Genomic DNA, 18522 nt, shown 5'->3' with positions numbered 1-18522 from the left:
CAGGACAAAGTACAAGACAGTTCTCCTCAAATTCGATACCCACTTCAGCATAGAGGTCAATGAAAGCTTCGAAAGATACCTGTTCCAGCAGCGCTTGCAGGGTAAGGACGAGCCTTTCCAATCCTTTTTAACCCACCTCCGCATCCTTGCGCAGTCCTGCGGCTACGGGCCCACCTCCGACTCCATGATACGCGACCAGATCGTATTTGTTGTTCTGTCGGACCCCCTGCGTCAGCAGCTCCTCAAAATTAAGCAACTCACCCTAGCGACTGCCATTGAGACCTGTGTCCAGCATGAAAATGCCACCAGCCGGTAATCCCACATACAGGCAGCTGAAACGGCGCTTCAAGATCCCTACAAGGCAGAACGGGTCCAAACAATTGAACACCTCCAAGGCTGCAGCCTGGATGAGGGCGGCCATTTCGCACGCTTTTTGCGGCCTCCCGTGCTTGTACGCGGCAAACGAGGGGACAGTGATGTGGAGGAACGTGATGCGCAGGTGCGCACCACGCAGGACTGCTCCATGCATGCGCGGTGGCGCAACGAGCGTACTGATGTTACGACGTGCGGCAACTATGGCTCCGCCCATTTAAAGCGGCAATGTCCTGCAAAATCACGACAATGCCTACGATGTGGCAGACTTGGCCACTATGCTGCCTGCTGTCGAGCAGCTCAGCCTGTCAATTTGCATCACTTCAGCCAGCCTCGCAGGAAAATTCGGGCAATTCAACCCACGTTCACTGAGTCCAATTCTGACTTCCCGCAGATGAGTGACACCGAGGACCCGAGGGAGCCTTTTCGAGTCGCTGTTATAACAAAGAACAGGCTGTCCCCGAATCAAAACCACCAGCCGCTGTCGGTGCACAGCATTGATCCTGATGACGAGTGGTGTGCCACCCTGACGGTCAACCGATCCCAGATACGATTCCGCCTGGACACTGGTTCTTCCGCTAATCTCCTAGTGTGGTCAGACTTTCAGACCCTTGGTGTTAAACCAAACATTTTTCCGTCGACCTGCCAAATAGTGGACTACAATGGCAACGTCATTCCTGCTACCGGTTCATGCCAACTCGAAGTGACGCACAACTCGCAAAAAGCCATCCTTCCCTTCGAGATCGTGGGCTCCTCGAAGGACTCTCTGCTAGGCGCGCAGGCGTGTAAACTCCTAAAACTCGCTCAACGAGTACACTCTCTCTCTCCAGAGGACACGTCTGCCTTCCAGGATGCGGATTTCAGGGCGCAACTCAATGCCATCATCGACCAGCACCGCGACGTTTTCGAAGGCATGGGCACGCTTCCATACACTTACAAAATCCTGCTCAAACAAGACGCCAAGCCTGTGGTACATGCACCTAGCAGAGTCCCAGCACCCCTCAAGGACCGCCTCAAGCAGCAGCTGCAGGACCTCCAGGACCAAGGAGTGCTCTCCAGAGTGACGGAACCAACTGACTGGGTCAGTTCCATGGTGTGCGTAAAGAAGCCTTCTGGCGAGCGTCCGGATCTGCATTGACCCAAAGGATCAGAATCGCAACATAATGAGGGAGCATTACCCTATCCCCAAGCGCGAGGAGATCACGTGCGAGATGGCTCGGGCCAACATCTTCACCAAACTTGACGGCTCGAAAGGATTCTGGCAAATTCAACTAGACAGGTCCAGCAGAAAGCTGTGTACCTTTAACACCCCGTTTGGCAGATACTGCTAGAACAGGATGCCGTTTGGGATTATCTCGGCATCAGAAGTATTCCACCGGATCATGGGGCAAATGATGGGGGGCATTGAGGGTGTGCGCGTCTATGTTGACGACATCATCATTTGGTCCACCACCCCGCAGGAGCATATCAGTCGCCTCCAGCGCGTTTTCAAACGAATAAGGGACCAAGGCCTTCGCCTCAACAGAGCCAAATGTTCCTTCGGCCAGACGGAACTCAAGTTCCTAGGGGACCACATCTCCCGGTTGGGTGTGTGGCCGGATGCGGACAAGGTGGCAGCCATCACGGCCATGCAGAAGCCAGCGGATAAGAAGGCGGTCCTCCGATTTTTGGTCTGGTCAACTTCCTGGGGAAGTTCATCCCCAACCTTGCCTCTCATACCACAGCTCTCCGGAACCTGGTCAGGAAGACGACAGACTTCCAATGGCTTCCCGCCCACGAGCGCGAATGGGAGGAGCTTAAGACCAAGCTTACCACGGCCCTGGTATTGGCATTTTTTAATCCCACGAAGGAAACAAAAATTTCAACGGATGCCAGCCAATCCGGCATTGGGACGGTGCTTCTGCAATGCGATGAGGCCTCATCATGGGCCCCCATTGCATATGCGTCACGTGCCATGACCCCCACAGAACAGCGCTACACACAGATCGAAAAGCAGTGTCTGGGCCTGACTGGTGTCGACAAATTTCGTGATTACGTGTACGGCCTCCCCCAATTCACTGTCGAGACCGACCATCACCTGCTGGTCAACATTATACAAAAAGACCTTGAATGATATGACCCCTCGCCTCCAGCGCATTCTGATTATCTCCGGCGGTACGATTTCCAGCTCCTATACACCCGGGCAAGGACCTGATCATAGCTGACGCTCTGTCCAGGGCAGTCAACACCCTGTCTGACCCAGAGGGGTTCGTCTGCCAGGTTGACGGCCATGTGGCCTTCACGGCCTCCTAACCTTCGGCCACAAATGAACGCCTTATCCACATTCGCCGCAAGACTGCGGCTGACCCCCTACTACAGAGTGTCATGCGTCACATGATGGACGGGTGGCTCAAGGGCCAATGCCCGCAGTTCTACAATATCAGAGACGATCTGGCAGTAGTCGATGGTGTCCTCCTGAAGCTGGACCGCATCGTGATCTTGCACAGCATGCGCCAGCTCATTTTGGAACAGCTACACGAGGGCCATCTTGGCGTGGAGAAGTGCCAACGGAGGGCCCGAGAGGCTGTGTACTGGCTCGGCATCAATGAGGACTTTGCCAACACAGTGCTCAACTGCCCCACTTGTCAGCGGTTCCAGCCGGTCCAACCACGTGAGACCCTACAGCCCAATGAGTTGGTCACGTCCCCTTGGTCTAAGGTAGGTGTTGACCTGCTCCATGCGCTCGGCAGGGACTATGTTCTGATTGTAGACTATTTTTCGAACTACCCGGAGGTCGTATGCCTGCACGACATCACATCATCGGCGGTCATCCGTGCCTGCAAGGAGACCTTTGCTCGTCACGGCATCCCACTTACTGTGATGTCGGACAATGGCCCCTGCTTCGCGAGCCAGGAATTGTCCAACTTTGCCAGCAGGTACAACTTTGTGCATGTGACATCCAGTCCCCTGCACCCCCAATCCAATGGCAAAGCGGAAAAGGTCGTCCACATCGTCAAACGGCTTCTCTGCAAGGCTGCCGATGCAGGATCTGACTTCTACCTCGCCTTGCTGGCCTATCGTTCGGCCTCACTCTCCACGGGCCTGTTGCCAGCCCAGCTGCTCATGGGTCACACCCTCAGGACCACAGTGCCGTCCATTCACGTCCCAGAGCTTGACCACGCTCCAGTCCTTCAGCGGATGCAACAGTCTCGTGCACAACACAAGGCGGCGCATGAGGCTCGGGCGACTGATCTCCCTGCTCTGGTGCCGGATGACAACGTCAGCAGCCGTCTTCCGGAGGGTGGCTGGTCTGCAAGTGCTGTGGTTCTTCGGCAGGTGTTTCCCCGCTCGTTCCTGGTTCGTCAGCCAGATGGTTCCATTCGCCGCCACAATCGGCGTGCCCTTCGTCTCGTTTCACGCTCGCTTCGTGATCCTCCACCAGTGCGACGCCCTCCTGTTGTCCCCAACCTCGACTATGTGGAGATTCCGAATACTCTGCATCCTCCTCATTCTGCTGTGGCCCAGCCCGTTCCTCAGCCGGTGGCTCCTGACCCACCCTTGAGGCAGTCAACCAGAATTTGTCGCCCACCTCAGAGACTTGACTTGTGAGTTTTACGATTTTGGACTCTTTGATCTGTTCTGATATCCTGTTTCATCGTTCCAGTAGTTTGTATATAATGTTCATTTCGTTGTTGGTGTGACACCTTATTTCTCTGCACCAAGTACCTTCCCGTGTAAATAGATTAGCGTCATGTACATAGTCATGTAAATAACATGCACACACATAGTCAGGTACATTCACTACATGATATATATTGTCACGCAGGCACATGTTCTTTATATAAAAGGGGGGATGTCATAATATACACCAATATATTATGGTGCAGACACACACACACTGATGGCATGCAGTGGGACCAATCAGCATACACTACACCGCAGCCAATCACCAGTGAGAGCACACGCACTATAAAGACGGGGGACAGGAGAGTTCCCGCTCATTCTAGTAGCAGCCAGCTCGGAGCACAGAGCTCACAGCCTGCAACACAGACATTCACCATGGGGAGGATTGCAGGAGATAAGATTAACGGAGGATGTTCTTTGTGTTTTAGGATTGTCCTGGAATAATGAGTTTTGGTGGAGGAAAACAGGAACCAATGCTGCCTTATGGGATCCAGCCCAATCTGACGATGAATGAGCAAACCAATTGCCCAAAATATACAGAAAAATGTTGAAAATACTGAGCATGTCTGACAGCACTTGTTGAGGAAGAAAAAGAGTTAACGGGCATGATTTTTCAACTGCATTACATTTGGCACTGATCAAGTTGTGCTTTGTGCATCACGGGAGAGGCCCAAACCATAGTCCCGAGTGCCCAGCGCCGAGCGCCGAGCCGATCGCGAGTCACCTAACCTGCTACGCCCGGCGCAATCTAGATCATGCCCTTGCTGAGCAGGTTCCAGATAATCATGTTTAAATGATCCAATTGGCACATCTGAATATGCGCACCCGTTTGAGGCCCCATTATCCCGGCTCTTGGGAGTCACCAGCCAAACCAGTGAGACCTCACTCGAGTGCGAATTAGTACTGGTCTCCACAATTGGCCATGCTAGGGGGCTCAGAGGCCAGTGGCCATTGGAGACCCATTGGGGGGGGAGGGGGGTGTCAAGGACAGGGCTGGGCAGTTGGCACTGCTCCTGGCACCCTGACACTGCCAACCTGGCACCCTAGCATTCTGGTAGTGCCAGACTGGCATCCTCGCAGTGCTAATCTGCCAGGGGCAGAACCCGAGTGCTAGGTTGGCACTACCAGGGTGGCAGTGCCAACGGGAGGGATCTGAGGGGGCCACATCAATGAAGGGGGTATGAAGGGACATCATGAAGGGTGGGGATGGAGGGGTCCTGAAACGGTGACCTGGAAGGGAGGACCCTAAAGTCAAGGGGCCCTTAATGGGGTATGCTCATTTGTGGGGATGGCGATGCCCACAAGGTTGGATGGGTGTGGGCCAGCATCACCCTTATGCCTGGGTGGCGTTGGGGGAGATGCTCATGCTAAATTTTAGTATTGGGGGAGGTTGCCCTTTGGGATTCGGGGATTGTGGGTGTTGTCCGTGTCTGCGGGGGCGGAGGTAGGTGGGAGGCATTTTGACCGTGGGTGAGGGGTCTGGGGGGCCCTCAAACTCACTTTGAGATAGAGACACCCTTTCAAAATGGCGCTCCGATTTCCAAGGAGCCAGTCTTGCCGGCGAATTTAGTTCCCCACTGTAGAAGAAATTTGAACTGTGGGATTTACCGGTGAGAAACTCCCCCAGCTCAGAAAAAATGACTCAGTGAATACTGGTCTGGATCTCACCAAAAAAGCCAGCCCGAATCATCCCGTCAAACCCGCTTAGTCATTTTCTGAGTGAATCTCGCCCAACATTTCACGTGAATTGCATTTCATTTTTCCTGGTTGGACCCCCACTTTCTATTCCGCGTGAGCTTGAGGTTATCTTAAGCTATGCTGCCCAGGTCCTTACATTCACCAAGTTCATTTTATTGTCCCTGTGCTCACTGACACAAATTGGCTCCCAGTCAAACAACATATGAATTAAAAAATGTTCATTCTTATTATAAATCCCACCATTGGCTTGCCCTTCCGCATCTGTGTAATTTCCTCCAGTGCTGCAATTGAAAAGATGTACTCCCGGAGACTTCTTTAGTTGAACAACAGAACTTTATTTACAAGGCCGCATGCTTGCAGCTCATCAACAGTACACTCGTCTACGAAGAAAAACCCCTCCCGCTGGAGCGATTCCCCACTCTGAGTCTTAATTGGTTATTCAAACCATATGGCCCTCACTCAGCAAGGTTGCTCTCAAAGGGACAATCATCACAACAACCCTCGAGGATAACTGCAGTCATCTTACTCTGGCTTCTTGAATATCTCAAATTTTAATTGCTTCACAATTGATGATCATGCCTTTAGCTGCCTGAGCCCTAAGCATTTGAATATCCCTCCAAACTTTTCTGATGCTTTCCCTATTTTTTTCTTTAAGTCGCTCTTTACAACTACCTATTTGATCAATCTTTTGACCATCTATTCTAATACCTTGCATGACTTGGTGTCTATATTTGTTTTATCATGTTCCTGTGAAGCATTTTGGGGAATGTCATTTGTAGGTAGGGAGACCAAAACTGCACGCAGGTGTGGTCTCACCAAGGCCCTGCATAACTGCAGCAAGATATCCCTACTTCTGAACTCAATTCCTCTTGCAATGAAGGCCAACATGCCATTTGCCTTCCTCACTGCTTGCTGTACCTGTCTCTCCACTTTCATTGGATGTACAGGACACCCAAATCCCTTTGTACATCCACACTTTCCAATATGTCACCATTTAAATAATACTTTGCCTTTCTGTTTGGCACACTGAAGTTCACATTTATTCATGTTATGCCGCATCTGCCATGTGTTTGCCTGCTCACTCTACTTGTCTCAGTCACCTTGAAGCCCCCTTGTATCCTCACAACTCACATCTAATCCCAGTTTTGTGTGGTCAGCAAACTTGGAAATGTTACATTTGGTTCCCTAATCCAGGTAATTTATATATATCAAATATACATATATGTATATAAATTGTTGTTGCTATCACACTCAGATTAAATCTGCCCCTTGCAAGAACTATTGGATTGACACCTGTTATCCACACCATTGAAATCAAAGACAAAACAATAAACCAAAGTGGGTCAAAGGCCTAGATTACTAATATGTGGGTTTTGAAAGCATTAAACTAAAGCTTATAATATCTATAAGCTGATTTGCATCCATAAAAGCTTGTTAAAATATTTTTAAAATGTATTTGTGGTATTTAGGCGACAGCAGAAAGGTATCTATTTTTGCACACCTGTGAAATGGATTATAACTCTAGCCCCAAATCTAGACCACCCTAGATCTGGAGCACTCTCTTAACTATCACCCTCACCTGAGTTCAAGGCATCGACCTCACACAGACATTTATTTTGGGTCTGAGAAAGTGAACCTCGTCTCTCCCAAGCAAGCAACTATTCAGAGAAATTACCTTTTCCCAGATAGTCTGTTGTATAATTTGTTGGCCAAGTTATATCTACCCGGATATTATAAGGGTTGGGGGATCTCTCTTATTTTCCCACTTTCAGAAAATACAAGAGAGGTAGATTCTTATTCTGCATACAGAAGAATACAAGCGACGTTATACTTCACCCACTCGTTTACAATTTTATTACAGAACCATTTAACATACAATACACTTTAAAGTGGATAAGTATGTTGCAAAATTAATGACTATAAAAGATAAACAAATATTGGGCGTGATTCTCAGTGATGGGAGGCAGCCCGCCATTGGCCGGCAGCAAGATCTTCCGGTCCCCTTGCTGCCAATGTGATTTCCTATGAAATCCACCCTATGCTGCCGGGCAACCCATGACGAGAGTGCGCCGTAGGCAGGACTAGAATACACCACCAGCATGAGCAGCCATAAGATCTCGCCCACAGTCTTGGTTCTAATACAGAATCCAGTAAAACTTTACAAATACAGTGCCATAGTTAATGCCAATTTAAAAATACCCTTCAGTATTCAAAGTAATGATTTAGCTGCAGCTAAATCAATCTGTTGTTGTGAAGTTGGATACAAAAGCTGTCTGCTTCGAGATGTCCAACCCCTTGACAACCAGAGAAACACTGAGAGGGTGCTTCCCGTACCCTTCTACTATATTCCTGATTTTCTGAAAGGAAGCTGGAACAAGAATACCCTTCTAAACCAGATCACATAACTCTTTAGCTGCAACGAGTGTTGCTTCTTTGATTAACTCCTCATTTTAGATGTGTTCTTATTAGTCACTATGATTTTATTGTTGAAATATTTTTTCTTAACCATGCTGTGAGCCTGATATATGGTCATCATGTTCTTAAATCTTTCCGGCTTTGCTCCAATTGTTCCTATTTTTTATAGAAGTGATTTCTAACTTTTAACAAAGGAATAGATTTTTTAAAATCTGTTTTTCTAATATGCCGAGCTAAGTACTGAGAATGCTTTTCCAATCCGATGGAGAATGGAGGGTCGGTCGGAAAATGGGATCGGCACCAGGCTTTTGGTATGGTGAGGAACTGTCAATCATAGGAAAAGTGTTGAAAAACAGTGTGCTTAGCAGGGTTATGGAGGTGCATTCAAGTGTGAAGGGAGGGATAGATCAAGCAGCTGTATCGAGAGTAAGTAAATTGTCACTCACTAGCTAATGCAATGCATTGCTGTGTGAAATTGAATGGACAATTTGCATTTCAAAGGCTGTCAAGTGATTTGAACCTCTACGAAGTATACAGGGCTTTGGAGGAAGCCTCTGACACTTGTAACAGCTGCTACTTTAAATACTTTTGTCTGTGGCAGCAGATATTAGCAAAGGGTAAATGTAAATCCAATGCTTTTTCACTTCACTGTCTGGACTGCTCTGCAGCTTTCAGGCAGGATTGACTGATGGGGTCTCTGATGGGGTTCTCTATTTGGGGTCTCTATTTGAGGTCTTTGATGGGTGTCCGATGGGGGCCTCTGTGGGGCTTTCTGTTCAGGTCTCTGTTGTGGGTCTTTGTTGGAGGTCTCTGAAGGGGGTCTCTGATGGGGGTCTCTGATTAGGGGCCTGATGGGGATCTGTTGGGGGCATCTTTTGGGAGTGTCCAATGGGGGTCTGTTGTGGGGATCTGATGGGGGGGTTCTGAAGGGAGAGTCTTATGGGAGGTCTGATAGGGGAATCTGATGGGAGATTGGGGGGTTCAAGTCACCCTCATGTGTTCGGGCTGTGGGAGGCGGCAGGGGCTGACCCATTACTCCTGTGGTTGGGGGGGGGGGGGTGAATAATGCCCCTACTTGCCAGCAGAGCGGAGGGGCAAGATTTGCATTGTGAGGACTGGCCACTGGATCTTGGTAACAGGCCACCTGCCCGCTCAAATGGTGCCCCAATGCCAGGGTCCCGTGAGCTCTCCTCCTTGTATAAATTTGCATGGTAAAGGAGATGGAATTGCACCTGGGTGCCGCCCTTATCGCCAGCGGAGACCAGTCACGTGTCTTCATTGGCAGGAGCACTTATTCTCCAGAACAGAAACTCCAGCCCAATAATATCGCAAAACAGGTGTGTTCCTAAAGTTCCATTTGATTCCTCCACTACCATTCATTGGGGCGGCATGGTGGCACAATGGTTAGCACTGCTGCATCACAGCTCCAAGGACTTGAGTTCAATTCCTGCCTCAGGTGACTGTGTGGTGTTTGCACTTCCTCCCCTTGTCTGCGTCGGTTTCCTCTGGGTGCACTGGTTTCCTCCCACAGTCCAAAGATAGGTGGATTGGCCATGCTAAATTGCCCCATAGTGTCCGAAATGTTATGTGGATAGGGTGGAGGCGTGGGCTTAAGTAGTTCCTGATTTGTTGGGTGTTCTGGATCACACACAGGTCACCAACACTTGAAGTAGTGTAACACTATTTTATTAAAAGGTTAACCATTTAAACATACTTGAGCTGTGAGTAAATACGATACTAGCTTTAACTAAAGTCCTTTGCCTTGTCCTAACCAGTTGATGCACTCAGCACATGGTGAATGTCTGTGTTGCAGGCTGTGAGCTCTGTGCTCCTAGCTAGCTGCTACTCGAATGAGCGGGAACTCTGATGCCCCCTGTCTTTATAGTGCGTGTGCTTTTACTGGTGATTGGCTACGGTGTTGTGTATGTTGATTGGTCCCACTGTGTGTCCATCAGTGTGTGTCTGCACCATGATATACTGGTGTATATTATGACATCCCCCCTTTTATATAAAAAAATGTGCCTGCGTGACAATAAATAGTGTGTGGTGAATGTTCCTGACTACATGTGTGCAAAATATTTACAGGACAATGTACATAAAACTAAGCCATTTACATGGGAAGGTGCCTGGTGCAGAAAAAACAGTGGGTCACACAAATAACGAGATGAACAGTATATACAAACCACTTGAACGATTAAACGGAAGAACAGAATAAACCAGAGAGTCCATTAGTGCATAAAGTTCACAAATTATGTCTCTGAGGTGGGCGACGAATTCTGGTTGACCGCCTCAAGGGTGGGTCAGGAGCCACTGGCTGAGGAGCGGGCTGGACTGCGTCAGAGTGAGGAGGATGCAGAGTGACCGGAATCACCGCATAGTCCAGGTCAGGGACAACAGGAGGGTGTGGCACTGGCGGAGGATCACGTAGCGAGCGCGGAACGAGACGAAGGGATGTCGATTACGGCGCAGAATGGAACCATTCGATAGACAAACCAGGAACGAGCGGGGAGCCACCTGCCGAAGAACAACAGCAGTTGCAGACCAGCCACCATCCGGAAGATGGATGCGGACGTTGTCATCTGGAGCCAGAGCAGGGAGATCAGCTGCACGGGAGTCATGAGCCGCCTTGTGTTGTGCACGAGACAGTTGCATTCGTTGAAGGACCGGAACGTGTTCGAGGTCTAGGACGTGAATGGACGGCACCGTCGTCCTCAGGGTGCGACCCATGAGCAGCTGGGTTGGCAACAGGCCAGTGGACAGTGGGGCTGAGCGATAGGCCAGCAGGGCGAGGTAGAAGTCGGATACCGCATCGGCAGCCTTGCAGAGGAGCCGTTTGACTATGTGGACGCCCTTCTCCGCTTTGCCATTGGATTGGGGATACAGGGGACTGGATGTCACATGCACAAAGTTGTACCTCCTGGCAAAGTTGGACTATTCTTGGCTTGCGAAGCAGGGGCCATTGTCCGACATCACAGTGAGTGGGATGCCGTGAGGAGCAAAGGTGTCCTTACAGGCACGGATGACTGCAGACGATGTGATGTCGTGCAGGCTACAATCAGAACATAGTCCCTGCCCAGCGCGTGGAACAGGTCGATGCCGACCTTGGACCAAGGGGAAGTGACCAACTCATGGGGCTGTAGGGTCTGACGTGGTTGAGCCGGCTGGAACCGCTGACAGGTGGGGCAGTTGAGCACTGTTTTGGCGATGTCGTCATTGATGCCGGGCCAGTCCACTGCCTCTCGGGACCGTCGGCGGCACTTCTCCACGCCAAGATGGCCCTCGTGTAGCTGTTCCAAGACGAGCTGGCGCATGCTGTGCGGGATCACGATGCGGTCCAGCTTCAGGAGGACACCATCGAGAACCGCCAGATCATCTCTGATGTTGTAGAACTACGGGCATTGGCCCTTGAGCCACCCGTCTGTTAGGTGGCACATGACACGCTGTAGCAGGGGGTCAGCCACAGTCTCGCGGCAAATTTGTACGAGGCGTTCATCCGTGGATGGTAGATTGGAGGCCACAAAGGCCACATGGGCGTCTACCTGGCAGACTAATCCCACTGGGTCACACGGGGCGTTGACTGCCTTGGACCCAGCGTCGGCTATGATCATGTCTTTGCCCAGGGTGTATACGAGCTGGAAGTCGTATCGCCAGAGTTTGAATGCGCTGGAGGCGAAGCGTCATGTCGTTCAAGTCTTTTTGTATTATATTGACCAGCGGGCGATGGTCGGTCTCGACGGTGAATTGGGGAAGGCCGTACACATAATCATGAAACTTGACGGCGCCGGTCAAAAGGCCCAGGCACTCCTTTTCTATCTGCACGTAGCGCTGTTCCGTGGGGGTCATGGCGCGTGACGCATATGCAACGGGGACCCATGATGAGGCCTCATCGCGTTGCAGAAGCACTGCCCCAATGTCAGATTGGCTGGTATCGGTCGAAATCTTTGTCTCTTTCGCTGGACAATAAAAGGCCAATACCGGGGCCGTGGTAAGTTTGGTTTTAAGTTCTCTCCATTCGCGCTCGTGGGCAGGAAGCCATTGGAAGTCTGTCGTCTTCCTGACCAGGTTCCTGAGAGCTGTGGTATGAGAGGCGAGGTCAGGGATGAACTTCCCTAGGAAGTTGACCATGCCCAGAAATCGGAGGACCGCCTTCTTGTCCTCTGGCTTTTTCATGGCTGTGATGGAAGCCACCTTGTCCGCATCCGGCCGCACACCCAACAGGGAGATGTGGTCCCCTAGGAACTTGAGTTCTGTCTGGCCGAAGGAGCATTTGGCGTCTGTTGAGGCGTAGGCCCTGCTCACGTATACGTTTGAACACGCGCTGGAGGCGACTGATATGCTCCTGCGGGGTGGTGGACCAAATGATTATGTCATCGACATAGACGCGAACATCTTCAATGCCTTCCATCGTTTGCTCCATGATCCTGTGGAACACTTCTAATGCCGATATGATCCCAAATGGCATTCTGGCCATCCTGCCAAAAGGGATGTTAAAGGTACACAGTTTCCTGCTGGATCTGTCTAGTTGAATTTGCCAGAATCCTTTCAAGGCATCAAGTTTGGTGAAGAGCTTGGCGCGAGCCATCTCGCATGTGATCTCTTCGCGCTTGGGGATTGGGTAATGCTCCCTCATTATGTTGCGATTCAGATCCTTTGGATCAATGCAGATTCTGAGCTCGCCGGAAGGCTTTTTTAGGCACACCATGGAACTGACCCAGTCGGTTGGTTCCGTAACTCTGGAGATCACTCCTTGGTCTTGGAGGTCCTGCAGCTGCTGCTTGAGGGGTGCTGGGACTCTGCAAGGTGCATGCACCACAGGCGTGGCGTTCTGTTTGAGTATGATCCTGTAAGTATATGGGAGCGTGCCAATGCCTTCGAAGACGTCGCGGTGCTGGTCGCTTATGGTGTTGAGTTGCGCCCTGAAGTCAGCATCCTGGAAGGCAGACGTGTCATCAGGGGAGAGAGAGTGAACTCGTTGAATGAGGTTTAGCAGCTTGCCCGCCAGTGCGCCAAGCAGAGAGTCCTTCGAGGAGCCCACGATCTCGAAAGGAAGGATGGCTTTTCATACATACATACATACAATTTACAGTGCAGAAGGAGGCCATTCGGCCCATCGAGTCTTCACCGGCTCTTGGAAAGAGCACCCTGCCCAAGGTCCACACCTCCCCCCTATCCCCATAACCCAGTAACCCCACCCAATACTAAGGGCAATTTATCATGGCCAATCCACCTAACCTGCACGTCTTTGGACTGTGGGAGGAAACCGGAGCACCCGGAGGAAACCCACGCACACACGGGGAGGATGTGCAGACTCCGCACAGACAGTGACCCAAGCCGGGAATCGAACCTGAGACCCTGGAGCTGTGAAGCAATTGTGCTATCCACAAGGCTACCGTGCTGCCCTGCTTTTCGTGACTTGTGCGTCACTTCGAGTTGGCATGAGCAGGTAGCAGGAATGATGTTGTCATTGTAGTCCAATAGCTGGCAGGCCGATGGAAGAATGGTTGGTTTGACACGAAGGCTTTGGAAAGCAGACCATGCCATGAGATTGGTGGAGGCACCAGTGTCCAGGTGGAATCGTATTTGGGACCGGTTGACCGTCAGGGTGGCTCACCACTCATCGTCTGGATCGATGCTGTATACCGACAGCGGCTGGTGTCTTTGCTTCGGGGACAGCATGTTTTTCGTTACGACACCGACTCGAAAAGGCGCCTTCGGGTCCTCAGTGTCACTGCTGTGTGGGAGGTCAGAATCGGACTCGGTGACCGTGGGTTGAATTGCCCAAACATTCCTGCGAGGCTGGCTGAAGCGATATGAATTGGAAGGCTGAGCTGCTCGACAGCAGGCAGCATAGTGGCCAAGTCTTCCACATCCTAGGCATTGTCGAGATTTTATGGGGCATTGCCGCTTTAAATGGGCGCAGCCGCAGTTGTCGTCAGCACGTTCGCTGCGCCACCGCGCATGCACGGTGCAGTCGTGCGTGTTGCGCACCTGCGCATTACGTTCCTCCACGTCGCCGTCCCCTCGTTTGGTGCGTACAAGCGCAGGAGTCCGCAAAAAGTGTGCGAAATGGCCGTCCACATCCAGGCTGAGGCCCTGGAGGTGCTCAATCACTTGGACCCGTTCCGCCTCGTGGGGATCTTGCCGCACCGTTTCAGACGCTTGTTTATGGGAGTACCAACTGGTGGCATTTTCATGTAGGACACAGGTCTCGATGGCGGTCGCTAGGGTGAGTTGCTTTACTTTGAGGAGCTGCTGACATCGGGGGTCTGACTGAACACCGAAAACGATCTGGTCGCGTATCATGAAGTCGGGGGTGGGCCCGTAGCTGCAAGATTGCGTAAGGGTGTGGAGGTGCGTTAGAAAGGAGTGGGAAGGATCGTCCTTACCCTGCAAATGCTGCTGGAACACATAGCGTTCAAAACTTTCATTCACCTCTACGCTGCAGTGAGTGTCAAATTTGAGGAGAACCGTCTTGAACTTCGTCTTGTCTTCGTCATCTGCAAAGGTGAGAGAGTTGAAAATGTGGATGGCATGGTCTCCGGCCGTGGAGAGGAGATGAGCAATCTTTCTAGTGTCCGAGGTGCCCTCCCTGTCCATGGCTTCGAGGAAGAGCTGGAAGCGCTGTTTGAAAATCTTCCAGTTGGCCCCGAGGTTGACGGCGATGCGGAGCGGCGGCGGCGGGCTGATGTTGTCCATGTTGCAGGATGACGGAATGCTGGCAGAAAGCAGATCACTTGCAGGTAGGTCTAAGAAGTGCTAGCATGCAACCACTCCTGGTATCATGATGTGTTGGGTGTTCTGGATCACACACAGGTCACCAACACTTGAAGTAGTGCAACACTATTTTATTAAAAGGTTAACTATTTAAACATACTTGAACTGTGGGTAAATACGATACTAGCTTTAACTAAAGACCTTTGCCTTGTCCTAATCTGTTGATGCACTCAGCACATGGTGAGTGTCTGTGTTGCAGGCTGTGAGCTCTGTGCTCCTAGCTAGCTGCTACTGGAATGAGCGGGAACTCTGATGCCCCCTGTCTTTATAGTGCGTGTGCTTTTACTGGTGATTGGCTGCGGTGTTGTGTACGTTGATTGGTCCCACTGTGTGTCCATCAGTGTGTGTCTGCAACATGATATACTGGTGTATATTATGACAGTTCCAAGGGCCGGTGCAGACCCGATGGGCTGAATGGTCTCCTTCTTCACTTTAAGTTTTATGATTCTATGATAAATTGGCCCTGAGTGTCCAAAAGGCGAGGTGGGGTTACTGGGTTATGGGGATAGGGTGGAAGCTCCTTTGAAAAGGACTTGAGCTTTTTCTTGTCTTTTCTTCATGTTAAAAGAACTTGAAAGGCCCTTGCGTTTATGTGTATGCAGACAACGTCTGTTTAATGCCGGTTGAAACCAAAGCTGTCAGTTAATACTGTCCATATATATGCTTTAAGGCATCAAGGTAAAAATGGTGATACATGAATATTAGTCTAATTTCTCAATTCTAAAGCATAATATCCTAAATGTATATGAATTCTTCCTATTTATTCATGTATTTCATTCACTTCTGATGTTGCCTTGAGGGTGCTGTGCGTAACCATGCAAGATTCAATAAAACATTTTGGCCATGAAGGGTAAAGGGTTTTAAGACACAGAAGATTACTGGCCTAACTGTGCATGACAGAGTACTTTTATGTTCTGTAATCTTTGGAAAGAGAAAGCAACTGGGGGTTCAGAGGAAATTGTGTCTGTTTAGTACCTAGGAAACAGAAGGAGAGAGGAAAAATGTGAGAATCAAGTAAAACAGGCAAACAATTGCCAAAGCGAATTGGAGCTAAAAGGAGAGCAATTACAAAGCAGTTACTTTCTGCCTGTGTTCCATTTGCTCTTTGCTTTTTGTCCCCCTTTGATCATGATCCTGTCAATAGATAATTTGGCAACGGATCTCCCAAAGTGGAAGCATGGAATTAATGTAAAACAGCCCTCACTGGTTCAGTGGTCAACTCCTCATTCTAATATGGGGCAGGATTCTCCGACCCCGCCGGCCGCCGAATTCTCCGGCACCGAGCATTCGGCGGGGGCGGGAATCACGGCCCGCCAGTTGGCGGGCCCCCCCCCCGGCGATTCTCCGGCCCGCGATGGGCCGAAGTCCCGCTGCTGTCATGCCAGTCCCGCCGGCGTGAATCAAACCATCTACCTTACTGGCGGGACTGGCGGCGTGGGCGGGCTCCGGGGTCCTGGGGGGGGCGATCTGGCCCCGGGGGAGCACCCCCACAGTGGCCTGGCCCGCGATCGGGGCCCACCGATCCGCGGGCGGGCCTGTGGCGTGGGGGCATTCTTTTCCTTCCGCCTCGGCCAAAGCCTCCGCGATGGCCGATGTGGAAGTGGCACCTCACCCTGCACATGCGCGGGGATGATGTCAGCAGCCGCTGATGCTCCCGTGCATGCGCGGACTTCCGCCGGCCAGCGCAATCCCTTCGGCCCCGGCTGGCGTGACGCAAAGGCCTTTCCCTTCAGCCGGCGGTGGGCCAACCACTCCGGCGCGGGCCTAGCCCCTCAAGGTGAGGGCTTGGCCCCTAAAGGTGCGGAGAAATCCGCACCTTTGGGGCGGCCTGATGCCGGAGTGGTTCCCGCCACTCCATCCCGCCGGAACGCCCCGCCCCGTCGGGTAGGGGAGAATCCTGGCAATGATCTTTAAAAGAAAACAAACATTGAATTTTGAAAGCAAACAAAATTCCTTTGAAGGAAACAGATAGAAAAGCAGGGTGGTGATGAAAGAAATAAGTTGAGGGTGAGTCTGCTTCTGGCCTCTAACCCACTCACCCATGAGAAGAAGCATAGGATCATAGAATTTACAGTGCAGCAGGAGGCCATTCGGCCGGTCGAGTCTGCACCAGACCTTGGAAAGAGCACCCTACTTAATCCCACGCCTGCCCCCATCCCAGTAACCCCATCTGACCTTTTGGACACTAAGGGACAATTTAGCATAGAATCATAGAATTTACAGTGCAGAAGGACGCCATTCGGTCCATTGAATCTGCACCGACCCTTGGAAAGAGCACCCTACTTAAGCCCATGCCTCCACCCTATCCCCGTAACCTTTTGGACACTAAAGGACTATTTAGCATGGCCAATCTGCCTAATCTGCACATCTTTGGACTGGAGGAAACCGAAGCACCTGAAGGAAATCCATGCAGACAGGGAGAGAAATGCAAACTCCACACAGTCACCTGAGGCAGGAATTGAGCCCAGATCCCTGGAGCTGTGAAGCAGCAGTGCTAACCACTGCACTCACCGTGCCACCCCAATGAGTGGTAGTAGAGGGACAAAATGGAATTTTAAGAGCAAAGCTGTTCCCTGCTTACCCATGATTCAGAGTGTGACATCTTGAACCAACAAAAGCAGCTCCTTAGATAATTTTCCATGCAGCTCCTCAGAATAGCTCCGGCAGAAAATTCAGGGATATATATTTTAATGTCATAATCCAAAATTTAAATGTACGTTACTGATTGCTATTTTTGTAGGCTGGAATGAAAAATCTTTATAGTCTGATATATCAAAGCTAATCTCATAGGCATTGAATTGAAGACGTTTACCTTCTTGCTGAAGCTTTCTGTGTTCAAAATGTTTCTCTAACATACGTCCATGCGATGCTCATGTGGAACAAAAGGTATTTAAATATTTTAATTATTTGAGTCCATCATAATCTCTGATAGATGTCTAGATAGGTGTGGATTTTGTATAATTATAGGTGTTGAGCTTCATTGCTGCACAGGAGACATTCCTTGTATGCAATGTCCAGTTGATTTTTTTTAATACAGTAAAAACTGCATTTGCAGCCTTATTCATTTGGAGAGTTACAGTTTTAATTGTACTTGTTTTGTGACATTGTCAAGTCAATTCAGAGTTAAATTGTGTGCTGTACTAATCAGTCATATGAAAGTAAATGGGCAGGCAAGGGGGAAATCATAATGTAAGATGCACGGAATCAGGGTTGAAGATTCAGTTTTATCCTGTGTTATGTTGTAATGCAGGAGGATTGGCTTTGGTACCACCATTATTACATGAGAATGGTGAAGTTTCCTTTAATTGCAAATCGATAATTTTGATTTAACACAGTGCATTCAATTACTAACTCTTTAATGTTTGATACCAACACTGTTTAAATAATCTACTGTATATTTTTGCTTTAATACTATTAAATATTATGTAATAATATGTTATGAGCAGCTTCAAAAACAAATTTAAGTGCAATATAGCTCATTTTTGAGTGAAGACAGAGCAGCTCAATGAAAGCATCTTGACAAATTGACAAACCTGCATTCATAATTTGGATAATCTGGAGTTCCCTGAGCAATCAGTCCTTCTTAAAGTCCTTATTATA

The sequence above is a fragment of the Scyliorhinus torazame genome, chromosome 5 (assembly GCF_047496885.1).
Source record: "Scyliorhinus torazame isolate Kashiwa2021f chromosome 5, sScyTor2.1, whole genome shotgun sequence".
In the NCBI taxonomy this organism is placed as follows: domain Eukaryota; kingdom Metazoa; phylum Chordata; class Chondrichthyes; order Carcharhiniformes; family Scyliorhinidae; genus Scyliorhinus; species Scyliorhinus torazame.
The sequence above is the reverse complement of the archived record's forward strand: the minus strand, read 5'-3'. Positions refer to the sequence as shown.